Source organism: Mesoplodon densirostris, chromosome 2 (genome assembly GCF_025265405.1).
Source record: "Mesoplodon densirostris isolate mMesDen1 chromosome 2, mMesDen1 primary haplotype, whole genome shotgun sequence".
In the NCBI taxonomy this organism is placed as follows: domain Eukaryota; kingdom Metazoa; phylum Chordata; class Mammalia; order Artiodactyla; family Ziphiidae; genus Mesoplodon; species Mesoplodon densirostris.
The window spans coordinates 67,072,665-67,088,892 of NC_082662.1; positions in this window are offsets into that span (position 1 = coordinate 67,072,665).

The following is a 16,228-nucleotide window of genomic DNA, read 5'->3' on the forward strand; positions in this document are numbered from 1 at the left end:
TCTGATACACTATCTCATTTGATCACCACAGTGACCCTTTAAGTTAGTCAAAGAAGTCATTACTACCTTCATTTTCTAAATAAAAAAAGAGACATGGAAAGGTCACAAGGCTAGTAAGTAGCATAGCTGATTCTTTCAACTCTAACTTCAGATTTTTTTTTAAAAGACCTAATGCAGGAATCCCAAACTAGCAATCTTTGTGTCTTGACACTCAACTTGTTTAAAACCAAAATTAATCTGAATGTGCATAAGCAAGGTATGTCACAGGCCTACCACTCCCTGTTGTATTTTATTGAGCCTCTACATACATTCATATTACTACTGGGTCACTAAATTTATTTGCATTGAGATCCCATCAAAAAGAATAGCCATTCATTTATTCACTGATCTATTCATTTGTTCAACAAACACAGTATAGCCACTATTTAGACACCAGGATTATCAAGTTCCATAAGACATGGTCACTGCCCTCAAAAAGTTTTTAAGCTAGTAAGGGAATCAGATAAGGCCATCTGGATACAGGGTAGCAGATAGAGAAATGTACAAAATACCCGCCAAGCACAAAGGTAAGGTATTTAAATCAGAATGTGCAGATCAGATCATGAAACGTAATCATTGTATGGCTATCATAAGCCCCAACACCTCTCTCCCAATACCCTCCTTAGTTTTCAGATAGCATTCCAGAGCACAGCTTTCAAAGTTTAAATTTTGAGTTCTTATTAATATTCTGTCATATGGAATGAAAACTATAGACAACTTCAGGTTAAGCTCAAATCACTACAGATTTGTGTTAAAAATTAGTAATTATGTTTTGGAGGCAAGCCTAAGGCTACAATTCTACTATAGACTTAAGAATTTTAAAAATAGATCTTTAATATATAACAAAAAGGTGGATGAGAGATGCCTTATTTCTGATATATAAGCTATATTCTATATTATAGTTAGATTAAAACCACTTTAAGTGTTCTATTTAGCACTATGTATACCACTGTGTTCTAAATACATGTGCTTTTATTATATCAAATTCAGGGAAGGTAAAAAGCACATAACAAAATTTACCTAAAAGGAACATATCCAGTTTTCTATGTATTACCTAATACTCACTAAGCCTCTGGATCTAGAAAAACTGAATTATATTTTTAAAACTATTTGTTGATTTGTTAAAGGCAGTCTGGCTCAACCACAACATGAAAACTGTTTAGATTTCACATGTCTTGGAGTTTTTACCAAAAACTCTAATTCAGTCAGATTGTCTGATGGTAGTTTTGTATTCAAGTCTTTAAACTCTTAGCCTCAAGAATCAGTGTGTACAGGAAAAGAGCTAATGAATGTGCTAACTGGTCTTAGTTATATACCTTCAACTGTTCTCCATATATCATTTAGGATGCTCTTGGTCAAATCAAAAATATCTAATTCAAGGTAGTTTAAACCATAGAGGTAAAGTAGAGGTACAGGTTAACACAGAGGCTCTTTTTCTTACTCATTTTCTCAGCTTTGCCCTCCTCTCTCCTCCATATGTCAGTTTCATCTTTGGGTATTTCTTTCATGGCCACAAGATGGATACATTTGCTACAGGCTTCCTAGTTTATATCTATGGAAAATAGGGACTCTCCAACATTCTGAGGATCGAACAAAACTCCCAAGGGTCATTTTGATCAGACAATTTGCTTCCTTTATTCTTTCAACGTATATTCATTGATCATCTACTGTATGTCACGTACTATTCTTGGCACTGGGAATACAGCCATGAACAAAACAGATTACATATCTTCATGGAGCTTAAGTTTCTGTAACCATCCCTGAATTAATCACAGTAAGGTTGCACACCTGAAACTAATATAGCAGTTTAGATTAATTATAATTCAATTTTTAAAAATCACAGTGACAACTGGTTTACCTCCATTAGTTTGCCACTCCTGGACCTAGGGTTAGAGCCAATCCTAATCAAACTACACAGCTACTGAATGATGGAATAAAAAAGATGTCAGTAAGGCAACTGCAATGTTTATCCCTCTCACCTATTAATATTTGGCAATAGATATTGATAATCAATTAGATCAATTCATACACAATTCTATATGAGTTGAAAAAATATATATATATGGAATTATTCTACATGGAAATAAGCTATACCTTGGGGAGAATGGAAGTAATCCCCTGCAGTTGTGAAATGGGCTATAGATCTCAGCCAGACAGGATGATGGGACTTCAGTTCTACCCAGCTGTTCTTGAGTTGTCCACCACCTAAAAAAACGTTAGCCATGCCAATGTTTTATATCAACATAATTAATGTCAGGAAATATGTTGGATAACTTTTTAATAAAACTTATATTTTGGAAAGTAAAATATCATCACTCTCCAAACCAAGCCTACAGTGTCCTAGTTCCCTTTAGCCTCTTCCATGGCTACAGTCTTCATCCTTGACTTTAGTCCACTGCCCTGCAAATATCCACTAAGGAGACCTGAATTTAGGATGGCCATTTCAGTCCAAAGTCATTATGACTACCAGAAAACAAACCAAAAAATACATGTCACACTCATGATGGGTGAGATGTCTGCTAGAATTAAAAGACACCAGTTAAATATGTTGAGCTCATTAACAAATGACCTATCAGATCACATTACCAGTTTCTAGCTCTGCCTCATCTTCATCATTACTGGGGTTTATTTAACACCAAACCTAAGGACGAATCAACAAAAATAGGATGCCAGAGCTACAGCATTAGGAGAATCACATTCAGCTGTGCCTACAATGGACACTATATAGCCAAGCAACTGCCCAACTCGATGAATGTGGCTGCTCAACGAAAAGAGAAATCACCTCCAACTTGAATGAAAATGCTCAAGGAGAAAGCAGCATTTAAGGTAGGTTTTAAACGTTGAGGGAAAAGAATCAGAAGAATGAGGAAGCCTGTTTGGGGATTTCTCATTCTGCTAGACTTGGATCCATACTCTGGGCTGGAGTCAGAGTTAACTTCTCTTAAAATAATTTAATCTAGCTTTGTGGAAGGAACCGATGCTGGTTACAGACCAGAGTTCAGTCTCAACTTGATTTCAGTAAATAAACTATGACGTGATGATACTCTTAAACAGGAATATAAACTGAAGAAAAATTTCCTTCTGGAGGACTGTCATAACTAAGATTTCAAAGCTGGTTTAAGAAAAGTTCTTAAAACTCTGTGAACAGTGATTTACCATTAAAAGCTAGAAAGATTTTCAATGATGGCTTAGTCTGATGACCCCTATCTCCCCCCCAAAAAAAATGCAGAAACTGGGGCTTAGAAAGTTAAGTGATTTCCCCAAGGTCATCACACAACTAACTAAAAAGAGAAGGGGCTAAAATTGGCATACAGGTCAGCAGATTCCAACTGTAAAAGTTTTCACATCAGCATTTTGCCTTCCTAAGAAGCAAGGAGTTGAGGAAAATGGAGAGAATCAGAAATGAAATGTACAACAGCCAGTAAGAATCAACTGATCATATAAATAAATCTGTGATTATGATGAGGCAAATGAGATGCAATATCCTCTAAAAGGAAAACATAATGTAGACTTACTCCAAAAACCATGATTAGACAGAAGACAATTAAAATGCAATGTTTCCTCAAGGGTAAAAGGCATTCAATTAATTCAATCAAATGATTGCTCCTTTCTCTCCTGATATTTTTCATCAATGTATAATAAAAGAAAGAAATTATACTTTAATCTCTAAAAGTATTAGAGTAATTAAAATTAACTTGGCTGTAATTCTTTGAAGTGCTAAAGAAACTTTACATCTGCATTTTTTTACTCTAAATTCCCAACAAAACTTTCTGTAAACAAAAACATTCAACTTTTTTTAAAAATCTGCTAAACACTTAATCCCAAATTGTTTGTATGAAAAATAAGCTCAGTCTTGTAGTTTTGGGATAATTAATTCCCAAAGTTAGTAAATATGTGTTGGAAAAAAATAGCCAATATTGACCTCGATCATCCAGTGCCTTAAATGATAGTCTTTGTAGAATCCTTCTCTCCCTTCCCAATCACCTATAAAATTTTTCGGTGATAAAAATATAAAATTATTTTGTAGGGGAGAGGGAGAAGGCAAGAGGAAAAGAGCTGTTCCAGATTTTGGAATTAAACAAACCTAAAATTTTTTCTAGCTTCAATACGGCGTCCCACTACTACTCTTTCAACAGATTCTACAACAGACTGAAGAATAACTATGATGCAAGACTCAAAATAATTGAGCAGATGTTTCAGGAATAGCAAGTAAATGCTGTCCCCTTCCCACACCTGAAAAAGTACCAAAAGTCTTGGTTCTCTCAGAACCATATAGCATTCTGGGGATAGTCTGCTTTTATTCACTTTCATTCCATATGAATTCTATAAAGTTTTCTTAAATTTTAAAACCTATAGAAAGTACTATGATAAGATCATCTGACACTTTACCAATTCAAAGCCCAAGGAATAGACAGAAATCGTTATAGAATTGCAGGGATGAGCTAGTTCTATTTTTGTCAGTCTTTTTAATGGATTGGGAATTTTCTGAGAGCAAGGACGACCCATGTCTTACTCTTCTTTGTATCCACAGCACCTGGTAATTTGTAGATGCTTGATGAATTGAACTCCAAAGATGTATATAGTTTCCTTTCAATAATCATTGACATCATTTTGAGACCATCCCACTTTTATACATCCCACTTTTATACTGATGTAACCGAAAAATAATCTTTTAAGAAAATGCATCTAGTTAATTATTCTTCTAATCCGAGGTTTTACATGAGGATAATTATGCATTAAATATGTATAGGAAAAGGCATTTGACCTTAAAGAGGCACACAGAATATTTGTGCAGAACTGCAGATTGACAAAATTAGGTTTGTTATTTTTTCCATTAAATAGTCTAAGCAGATTAATTGGAGCCAGACATGTGAAGATTCATAAGGTTTGATTTTTTGTAATATCAGTTATTAAAAAGAAATTTATAGGTTAAATTTGACACATCTAAATTAACAGTTTAAGGAAAATGTAGATCTTGATAAAAATTTTTTTAGAAGTATATATAGACAGAAATGTTATGAGACTGGTTCCAGTTCTATAACCAGATTTATCTCACAGAAACACAGTACTGAATTCCAACTCTCTTGATTAAATAATGTCAATTACCCACATTAGTATGGATACATTTTATTTAGAAATTAAATATACTAAAACAAAGATTTGTTTTCCTAAAGAAACAAATAGAAAGAGACTATAGCCCCCTAAGCAGTTATCTAATGGACACATCTTTAATCATAGCATCTACCACAAAAGCAGTCTGTCCAGGTAACAACTGAAAGACTGTGACAATCTGTTTTTGGCATAACTCAATCAAAGGAAATGTCTCTGTCAATTGAAGAATGCTGATTTTCAGGAATGAATGTCAGAAGTTTATTAACCCAAGTGTCAAGCTTTATATTTCTGTGCTTATAACTAAAGTATCATGTGGAATTACCATTTTTAAGGCTTTACACTGGGGTATGCACATTGGGTGTAAACAAAATAGGTCAATGTATCAATAGGAGTGTTGCATTCTAGAAAAGATATTTGAAAACATACAGCTAGTATTCACTTTTTCAAGCCAATTCTAGCCTTATGCCACTGTTAGATATATATGCTTAGCCATCAAATATAGATATTTTAATTTTTTTTGAATTGTCATAAATAGCTCTACTTTTTTTTTTTTTTTTTTTTTGGTCACACCCAGGGCCCTTGGCAGTGAGAGTGCGGAGTCCTAACCACTGGACAACCAGGGAATTCCCTAAATAGCAGCTCTACTTTTAAAGAGGTCAGATGTGGCCAACATTGCCTGTTACCTTTTGATAATACAGTGAAAAACCTTTATGAGTGACCTCATGATAAAGTATCTATATGTATATATAGATATATAATTTTAGTTAGGCTCAATTATTAAGTTTATCTGTATGTATTTAATATAATTTAGTATATATTTTATATAGTCACATTATAATGTTATTCTACTTTATTACATTTTAAACCAGTTGTTATACCCTTGGGAATAACGTCAAAAATACAAATTGCCAAGTTTAATATATATAATGAAGAAATACATAAATCATCAGAAATACACATTAACTCCCAATAGCCACATCAAGATTCTTGTGTGTATGTGTATGTGTGTGTGTGTGTGCGTGTATGTAGCAGTTGTTTATTTGGATGATTATTTGATCTAAATTTAATAGTTTTATTTCTAAATATTTTTCTTTTTCAACATCTTTACTACCTTAATATTGTTCCTCCTATCTAACATTAGCTAAACTGCTGTTGACCTGGGCATATGTGTTTCTGATGTCTGTCAGCAACTATAGAAGCATAATTTCATTAAAGTTTATTATATATATGCTCAGGACTGAGAGAACATTATAAAATGAAGAAGTCTGGCTAAAGTTCAACTGGGCATCAAATAGCACTGGCAAGAATTTTCTTAAACAGATGGTGTAAAATCTTACTAACACAATAGTGTGTGCTTAACACAAGACCAATATCAGAAACAGATGTGCTGCAAATGACCAAAGTACCAAACAGAAACAATAAACATGGGATATATAATAAAAACGATCCCTGTGCCAACTGAAAAAGAAAGGGAAAGAAAAAGAGTGAGCAAACGCATTTCCTTGTCAAATAAGAAATGCTACTGATATTTTTCCAGACCAAGGTAGGCATACAAATATTTTCCCTTTGGCTTCCTCTTATGGTTGGTATTAAACCTCTAACAGGGAGGCCGAAATTAAGAATATAATTTTTCATGCATGTTTTAAAAAAGTGATCATATAAAAAGGAAATAGGTTTTTGCATTAACCTAGGAAGTTTAGAGGATCTAAGAGTCCCTATCCATCATTTGGAACTGCAAATATTCTCATCAGCCCAGAAAAATCTCTCTCTCCCCCGCCACCTCCGTCCCTCCCTCTCCCTCTCCCCCCTCTCTCACCCCCTCCCTCCCTCCCTCCCTCTCTCTCTCTCTCTCTCTCTCTCTCTCTCTCACACACACACACACACACCTTTTATCAGAGCTATACACAAGTGCCTGCTCATTACAAGTATTTGCCCAAGCATGGCACAGCAGTATTAAAAGGGCCAAGTGTCTATGGCTGGCACAGAAACTAAGACCAAGTAGAAGAAACTCGAATCCCTAGAAACGCCCTCCCTGAGGTCAGAACCTGCCCCTCCCAAACGCAGGTCAGGTTCAAAATCCTAGGGCCTAGATCACCAGGGCCTTGGCCTGCCTGCGTAGACGCCAGGCCTGGAGGAAAACCAGTCCACGACGCGACTCTCTGTCGTCTGTCCCGAGCCAGCCTGCATTCCCGACCCGGGCATTTCGAGCCTGTCCGCTTTACTGATCAGTAAAGGCACACTTTGCTTTGACCTAGTCGGGCCTCGCCCCACAGCCGAGGCCCCACGGCCTGCTTTGTTGCAGGCTTGGATTTTAGGTTTTTCCTCCTCTGTAACAGCTTTCTGTGAGATGCTAAGGTGTGCCCTCTGGGGGCTGGAAGGGTTGAATAAGAATTACCTACCTATTTACGGGCAGATACAGCTGAGGGGCAGAAGGCCTTGGGCCTTGGGTCTCCTCCAGGCGCTGACTTTTTCGGGAAAGAAACGTCTTAACATCCTCTGGAATCCAGATATGATTCCAGGAGACGAATGTTTCGCATTTGAAACCAAAGCTTCCGCCCTATGGTCGCCCACGGAAAAGGGCGCGAGGAGGGCGGTGGTCAAACCCACCAGGGCGACCAGCCTGACTACAGAGCCTGGCCTGGGGTGGGCATTCGGGCGCTCGAAGCCGGGGCCACCCTCCTCCCGCCTTCTCCCGGAGCTTGGATTAGTGATGTGAGGGTTCACGCAGGGTCTCCGCCTGCTTTGGGACCGGGGCACGTCGCTGGGTCGCTCGCCCTCGTCGCCCTCCCTGCTTGCGCCGCCTCGGAGCCTCCCGGGGTGCACCGCGCGGCCGGAACGTTCCCGGCCTGCCCCGGGGCCGCCGCCCGCCTCTGATCAAGGCCAAGGGGCTGAGGACCAAGGCCAAGAGGCTGCGGACCACGGCCCGAACGCCGCGAGGGACTTCGGGGCTCCAGGGCCGTTCTGGGGAGGTCGCCTCCAAAGGCAGGCGCCGGCCGAGCAGGCCCAGGCCGGTGCCGGCAGGGAAGGGCCTCAGCCCCCTCGGGAGGCTGCCTGCAGGCCTGCGCCTGGGGCTTGGGGGTTACCAAGGAAATGCAACAATATTTACGACCTGGCGATGAGAAAGTGTTCGCCCAGCATGAGATCTACCTCCTTCCCCTCCCCCGGCAGCTTCCCGCCCCTCTAGCCCTTCCTCCCCTCCCCCCTCGGGCTCCACGCACGCTTCTGAGCCCTAAGTAACTGACAGCGGCGGCAGTCGGGCTCCTCAAGCCTTGCCGTCCCCCTCTCCCCCCTGCCAGCTCCTAAGAGAATTCAGGCTTCTGGGACTCCAGAAGCAAGGGAGGAGCCACACTTCCAACCAGCCAGAAGGGGGCACTTGGCTTCATACTCTGCCAGGCTCACCAAATATCCTTTATATATAGTACAATGGTTAAGACCTTGGAATCGGTTTGCATCCTGACTCTTGCTAATTTGCCTTGAGAACTTGTCTCCTCTCTGAGCTTTAGGCTCGCCGCCTGTGAACTGGGCATAATAATATCTACCTCCTTGATGATTGTGAAGAATATTCGTGACAACACATGTGAAATCTAGGTGAAGCTAAACAGTAAATGGTATTTCTTATTATAGAAGAGTATCTACATACATGCACATATTCGTCTCTAAAAATACAAAGCCTTTTTAGGAAAAAAGATATCTCGGCCTGGCTGGGGATGGGGTACCGTGTAAAGAATCAGGAATTGTGGCTTAGTTTATTAACTGCCTAATATTTTTGCACGCTGACCTTTAAAAGACAGACTTCCAGATCAGTCCATGTATATTTTATAATGCGAGAGGTTTCTCCCATAATATCCCTAAAATTAATTATTAGGGCAGAAGTATTTTGAAAGGAGGAGGAAGAAGAAACCTTGAAAAGGCATTGTATTTATTTAAACCTTCACCAGAAACGGCTGCTTATTGTTTTGGATGACTTTGAAACTCAGAAGCAATAATAAAGGCAAACTAAGTGCTGAGCACGTCAAGGCGTTATTCCTGAAAGGTAGTGCAATGTGTAGGTGCCCTTTTAAAAAAAGCTGCTCTGAGTCCCTCCAGAGGAAGGGGCGGCTATTTGAAGGAAATGAGAAGGAATTACACTCTTTTAAAGGGATTCCCCACACACACACACACACACACATTTCTTTGCCTGCAGCGGCTGTGGCTGAGTTTGCAAAGCTTCTTGGTGCGTCTACCAAGAGACCCCAGTCTTCAAGATAAAGCCCTAGTGCTTTCCTCTTGGTGTCGCAGTAAATTCAACACCACGGGGCTGGTGCAGTCATCCCAGGCCACGAGAACTCTTCCAGCCCTTTTCCAGGACTTCGGGACCCTAGTTGCAGAGTCCCATGGCTACTGTTCCTGCTCTGGAGCGGTCCTTGCTTGAGACGGGTTGGGTGGCACAGAGAGGGGGATCTACCTAGCTTAAGACTATCCATCACCCGCACCTCACCTCCACCTTCTTCTGTAATTTTGCAGACTGTAAACAGGGATGCATCTCCTTTCCAAGCCAGGGAAGCCTGACAGCATCAGCATCTGGCTCTCAGTAACCTCAGCTCCCATCCTGACTGTCCACCGCAGGCTCCCTTTTTGCCCTGGGGCAAGTCAAAACTTATGTCAACTTATGTCAGGCCAACACACACAGCATTTCCATGTGTGCAGTCAGAGTGAATCCATGTAGGCTTACTCAGGCTTCTGGGGTCCAATATGTTCCAATTCCTAATCCCGTTAGCGTCCTCCTCTATAACTGAGGCTCAGACCTGGATGGTCTCTGAGGCACCCAGAGTAGGCTTCCAATTGCAAACACTGAGGTCTGAAGGACAGTTAAGGTGCAAAATGAACCATTATAAGACCCTCTCCCTAGAAGAAAAGTGGAGCCCGGCAATTCCCTCAATTTAAATTTTCAGAATATCTGTGCCCTTCCTCGCTTCGATTTAAGGGATTAAAAGATTTTGGGTCTTGGGTCCTGGGCAACAAGGTGCCAATGTAAAGAAATAGGAAGCTAGAACTATCAATACAGAGAAAGGCGTGACACCCTCTGTACCTGCCAACACATACTTTTTTCCCATTCAAAAAGCCATCCTTTATCGCCTGGTGCCAGACACTGAACTAGGTTCCAGAGAGTCAGAACAGCACATGGTTCCTGCCTCTGGAGTACCTGAAGCCTGGAGCTGCGTAAGATCTGTTGGGGTCGACTTTATTCACCTGTCTGTTTCGGGGAAAACTATTTCTAAGGACTTCTCCGGAGTAGTGATAGAGGGTGCGGCGAGATGACCTTTGCACAGCCGGAGCTGAGCAACGAAGCTTCTGCAGACTCCACTTTAGTGGAAGTCCAAAGGAAAGTTCCGTAAGTGGGTGCCGGCCTTTGCACCGCAGGAGGTACGGAGAGCTGTGGTCACTTGTTCAATCCGGGTTTTGATCCACTCGCTGATGATTAGTCATCAGATTCTGTAACTTGCTAAGAAAAGGAGAAAGATTTTACCACCGATTTAAAATCTCAACTCCCTTTTCCCCTTTGTAGTTGTCTTATTAGACACTCCAAACCATTCTATGCTTTTAAACCTCGGAACCGCAGAGTAAAGGTGGGGGGAGGGAGCTCTTTCCCGCCGGATACCCGACTCCAGGCAGTTGCCCACTAACTGCAACTCAGCCGGAAGCGGGCGGGGGCAAGGGGCTGGCAGGTGGACCACCTTCACTGGAGCCGCAACCCAGGTCAACTGGACTACGTAAAAAACCATCTGCAGTTGGGGTAAATGAATCCGTTGAATGAAATTGTCCTTTTCTGAACTCACCCCAAAGAGGACAACATAGCGGAATGGTTAAGACGCGGGCTTTCAAAAAAGAAGGAAAGTCGGGCCTTAGCATCCGGCGTCTGGGTTCGAATTCCAACTCAGCCTGGTAAAATGGCCTTAGGCAAGTTACTGAAGTACGATTATGCCCCTCGGCGCCAGTGGGGCGTTTGACAAAAAGCAACAGCTATGAGTACTGCCACTTTCACAATATTCAGAAGTTTGCACAAACTGACAGAAGGCAGGGTACCAAGCATTTAAATGTGCCAGATTAACCCCCAAATAAGGCAGTGGGAGGAAAAGTTCGGGTGCGTCCTCGGGCCGAGATGCCATGGTTAGAGGTGTCTCGCAGCTGTGCGTTCTTCTCCAGAGGCCCTGCATCACTGAGAGGCTCCTCCGGCATTGGCGACCAGATCAGGTGAACTACTCGACATGGTCAACTGGAATCAAGGTCAGTGCTGAGGAGCATGGCCTGTCCCCTTCACCTGGGGAATGAATCCTTTGGTGACGCCTCTGCTTCCGGACATCTGTAGGGTGGCGAAGGAAGACGTGGAGGAGAGGAAGAAGACTGCATTCATTGAGAATCTACTGTGCCTGTCGGTGTACACATTCAATATCATTAGTGCTGTCATCCCCATTTTACTGATGAGAAAACCAAGTTGTTAAGTTGTTAAATAAATTACTCGAAAATCCAGTACAGGTTTGACTAACTTCAAAAACCGTGCTCTCAGTATAACACATTGCCTAGCTCTTAAACCCTGATCTCCCATGAAGGCAGGCAGGCAAGGAGGAAGGGAGAAGGGGAGGAGAGGAAGAAAACACTGCCACAATTACAAGAACCAATCTCCCGTGGCAGAAATCCATATAAAAAGTTAAGTTGAAAAATTATGGCTCAAGATTATTCCTCAGGCTTTTTAAAAATTATCATTTTACAAGATACATCTGATAAGCAACAATGGGACATGGAAGTGTTGCCGGGGGAGAAACCTCGACACTGAGGTTGCGGGTAGAGCTGCGTGGGCTTTTATGGGTGCACTCACACTGGCTAACCACTGGAGCTGCAAGTTCTCTTATCAAAACCGGATCGACTCCTGCGAATGGTAGGCTCACACAGCTCCGTGCCACCACTACCCCTCCCCACTCCACCCAAAAAACACCGTCAGGCGCCCACGTTTTTGCACTCGTATCAAGTTTGGCTCTCCTGCCTCCCTTGCTGGGTTTTAGTTAACTCTCAGGGATCCCCGGGAAACGAGGCGGGGGCGGGGAGTGGAGGACGGGAAGCCTGCGGGGATTGGTTTCCGTCCTCTTTCTAGATTAGTGAGCTCCAAGCTAGATCAGTTTGGTGGCCTAGGATGTGTAGGAAAACGCCGGGGAGAAGGGAGTTAGTGAGTTGTTGTTGTTGTTTCTCTCCAACTCGTAGTTTGGCACTTACAGCGTTGCGTGAGCAGAGGTCTGTAGAAATAGGTTAGAATCGGATTTCCGCTGGTCCTGCCCTGTTGCTCATTCTGAACGATAAAATGCATATAAAATCAGCAGCTCCAAACCACAAGCGTGCTTAAGGCGAGATCGTCGGCTTGGAAATGTCACAACGAGTAAAGAGTGTAGTGGACGTCTGCGCTTTGCGCAGTAGCATTTAGCCCGGGAGCGTCCCAGACTGCGCCCTGCCTAATTTCGGGCTGTATATGGCTTCTAATTCCCTCTCTCTTACCATCCGTCCTATCAGGCGAGAAACACTTCCGCTCTCTCCTGCCGCAGCGGACCTGGCGAGTTTACTTGAGCTCAGGAGGGAAAGGGGGAGGAGGGGGTCGAGCGCACCGCCTGACAAGGAACACCGAATCTACACGTACAACCCTCTTGGAAGCAGGACTCGGTTTTTGGTTATTGGGTTTCTAGAACTGCTGGTGACAACTGGCCCCAGCGGGCGCATCCGACAGCATATAGCGGAACAGATTCCCGGCGGGGCCGGAGAGCGGAGGCTGGGCCTGAGCGCCGTGCACTCCAGCTGTCCCGCGCCGAGCACGCTAGCCTCGCCGGGAAGCCCCTCCAGCCTCGGCCCGCAGTGGGGGAGAGACTGGTGGGTCCCAGACGGAGGCCCGCGCCACCCTTGGGCGACCTCCGCTGGCATGAATAAACGTGCCCTTCCCTTTTCCTCGGAAACTGGGTGACGAGGTCTGAAAAGGAGCCTGGGACCGGTAAGTCCCAAGGTGAGCGTATTTCCCACTCCGCGATCTCTAAGGGGGCTTCTGAGCTGGGCAAATTTGTGGGGGGGGGGACAAACCTCTGGAAGCTATTTCTTTCCGTCCCTTTCCAGATCAATATTAATAATGGTTAGACAAGGTGGGCAAAAATCAAAGGATACCCTGAACCAAGTGTGACCTCCGCAGTTTCAGAGGGCTCTTGGCTGAGAGCTTTCCCGCTTACGGGTAAAGAGGTCACTGCAAGAATCACCCACAAGCTGTGTCTCCTTACCGGCGCAGAGGTCTTCCCCACCTCCACGCTCCGACAGTCCTCTGGCCGACCCCCGGCGCGGGTACCTGGGGGTAGGGGTGCGGTCTCTGTTTGTTGGCAGAGAGTTGTCCTTTATTACTCTGCCGGTTTGTCAATTGCTGTGCCCCTGAGCTCCATTTTTCAGCCTTATGCCACATCCCAGTGCAGGGCCCCAAGAGCTGGCGCTGGCTTTGCGCCTGCAGGCCCAGGAGTCCTGGACACGTCTCTTTTGACAGCGTTTTCGTCCGGGCCCCAGTAGCGTCTCTCCCAAGTCTACACAGGTCTGACTCGAGCGCGTCCTCAAAGGCTGGTGGGAGGGCTGGGAGCCGGGGCGGGCGCGGATTCAGGAAGCGAGATCCCTAAGATTGCTTGAGTACCGCGGAAACTCCAGGTTAAGTTCCGTCAAACATGTGGTTACTCACCGCGAGGAGCTCAGAGGCAATGGGTTGAATAGTCAAGTTTGTGGGGACTTTCCCTACTTAAAGTAATAATTTGCTAATTCGGATCTATTGCTTTTAAATATCGAGTTCCAGAGACCTCTTGTCAATGCAGGCTTAATTTCATCCCACTGATGAAGGATGTTTATAAACGGCTCCTGTGGTGCAAGCCGAGTGTGAAAAATATCAGTTTTATGCCTTTGGATAAGAATTACCGAGGTGGAAGGCTTATTAGGCGATTACAAATTTCGCAGCTGCTCGTAGCCCAATTAGGCTGCTCTTCGCCGTGAGTGGAAGCTGCGGGGGTCAGAGCGGGTTGGTTTTCCAGCTCTCCAGTCCTGGACCTCCAATCAAGGCCTGACTCTACCAAGACCCCTTCCCTGACCCCCTCAGGCTTTAGGGAGACACCCTGCGCCTCCCAACTAGCTGGGCACCGCAAAGCCCGGGACAGGATGCACTCCCAAGTCTCTGGCTTTCTTTCTCCCACCCTTGCAAAGAGCCCTGCCCTCCAGAGGTGTTGGTTGCCCCCTGGGTGGGCTTGAGGTCTCATATTTTCATTTAAGGAGAGGTGGCATTCCAGAAATTTCAAGTTAGTAGGTAGGAACCGCCCCAACGCAGCGAATCCTCACCCACCTGCAGACACACATGATGATTTTTTTTGGTCTGTCCGTGTTCGACCAAAATTGGTCTCAGTTGGAGTTCGAGCTAAAAACCTCATTACGAAGACAAAAAGAGTCCTGACTTTTAGCACAAGCACGTAACGTAGGAAGAGGTACTCTGCAAAGCATCAGGCGAACCCTTCCTTTTCCGGAGCCGAGGAGGAGCCTGGGTAAGAGGTGTGACGCGAGCTCCGAGGAGTTGGGGCCACTGTGCAGGAATGACCCCTCGGTATGCTTGCCCTAGGCAAGGGGTCACAGGGTGGTTGGGTCGAGGGCGAGAGGGAAGCTCAGCCCTGACATTCATAGCAAACACCTGCGCATCCTCCTCCTCCTCCCGCCTCCACACACGACCTCCAGCCAAAGGCCTACACCGCCTGGGACTCAGAAACTCATCACCTGCAGGCCTACTGAGCAAGGTTGGGTGCGCGCAATTACCCTGCGGGAAATGTCCGCGTCGTGCCGGGCGCCAGGAGTAAAGCGGCCGCCACACCAGTCTTTTAGGTCTTATGTCTGACTACCATTCTTCTTCCCTAAGCCCAGAAGCCTCTAAAAATGAATCATTTCCTCCACTTACGCAGCGATAGGAGCTCTTAGATCAAGATTAGTATTTTGAAAATCTGATTGAGAGCCGCCTGATTAGGCGGGGGGGGGGGGGGGGGCTGGAAAGACCGCATAAACGCCCGCGCCCCCGCCCTACTTCCAAAAACAACTCCAGCTCTCCCCGGATCTCCAAATGACCTGCGGGACTTATTCTCCCAGATAGCAGCCAAACAGTACCCCAGATTCAGTTTGCAGACCCTCACGCATAGAAACTGTAACTAAGTCTCCGAATTGGGTCTTTATTTTTAATTCCACTTTCATTCCTGCTCTATACACGGCCTGGTAGTCAACATTCTACACGACTTTCCATTCAGAAGAGCCATCTCGAGACCGATGCCATTTCATGGAAAATGCATTATGTGGATTTTTCAAAAAATACTAATTTTCGCACTTGATGAGAAACACAAGTCTTTCTGTTCTCCAAGTACAGGTTAGCTTTTCGAGAAGTCGGTCCACTCCAAGCCTTCAATTCTGTAAGAGGGCACAGATTAATCATAGCGCCCCCCTCCCCCCACTGCGTAAATTTAAGCGAGAGCTCCCAGAGAGGACCTGCAGGGGGATAGCTAATATTAACGTGGGCGCAGCTGTGCGTAAAGAAAACAATGGCGTTAGGAAAATGCTCTAGAGACCCTCGTGTTTATGGGAGAGAAATGTAATGGAGGAAAAACTAAATGTGCAGTCGTTGCTTGGTCCCAGGCTGTTACGTGGGCTCACTTCATCGCAGTAAAGTCTACCTGTCTTTGCCCACTGCCCTTGCTCTAGCCTGCTGCTGACGGGTCTGGGCGGGAGCACTTCGATCTTCCTCTTCTAGACAATAAGGCAAGGAGATAATACTATAAACATATATATCTTATCGAAGCAACATCATATGATTTTGTTAAAGGCCATTAAGAAACAGACTCCTAAATATTCTTATATTACTGTTTCAGAAGCTTGCTTTGTTTTCTCAAAAAGGGAAAATTGGAAATAAAAATGGTTAGCCTTACCAAATTCCTCTTTGTACACTACATAATGAAGTAAAATTTATACCATAAATAAGTTATTTAAACACACCCTCCAATCCTAATCAAAATTACGGTAT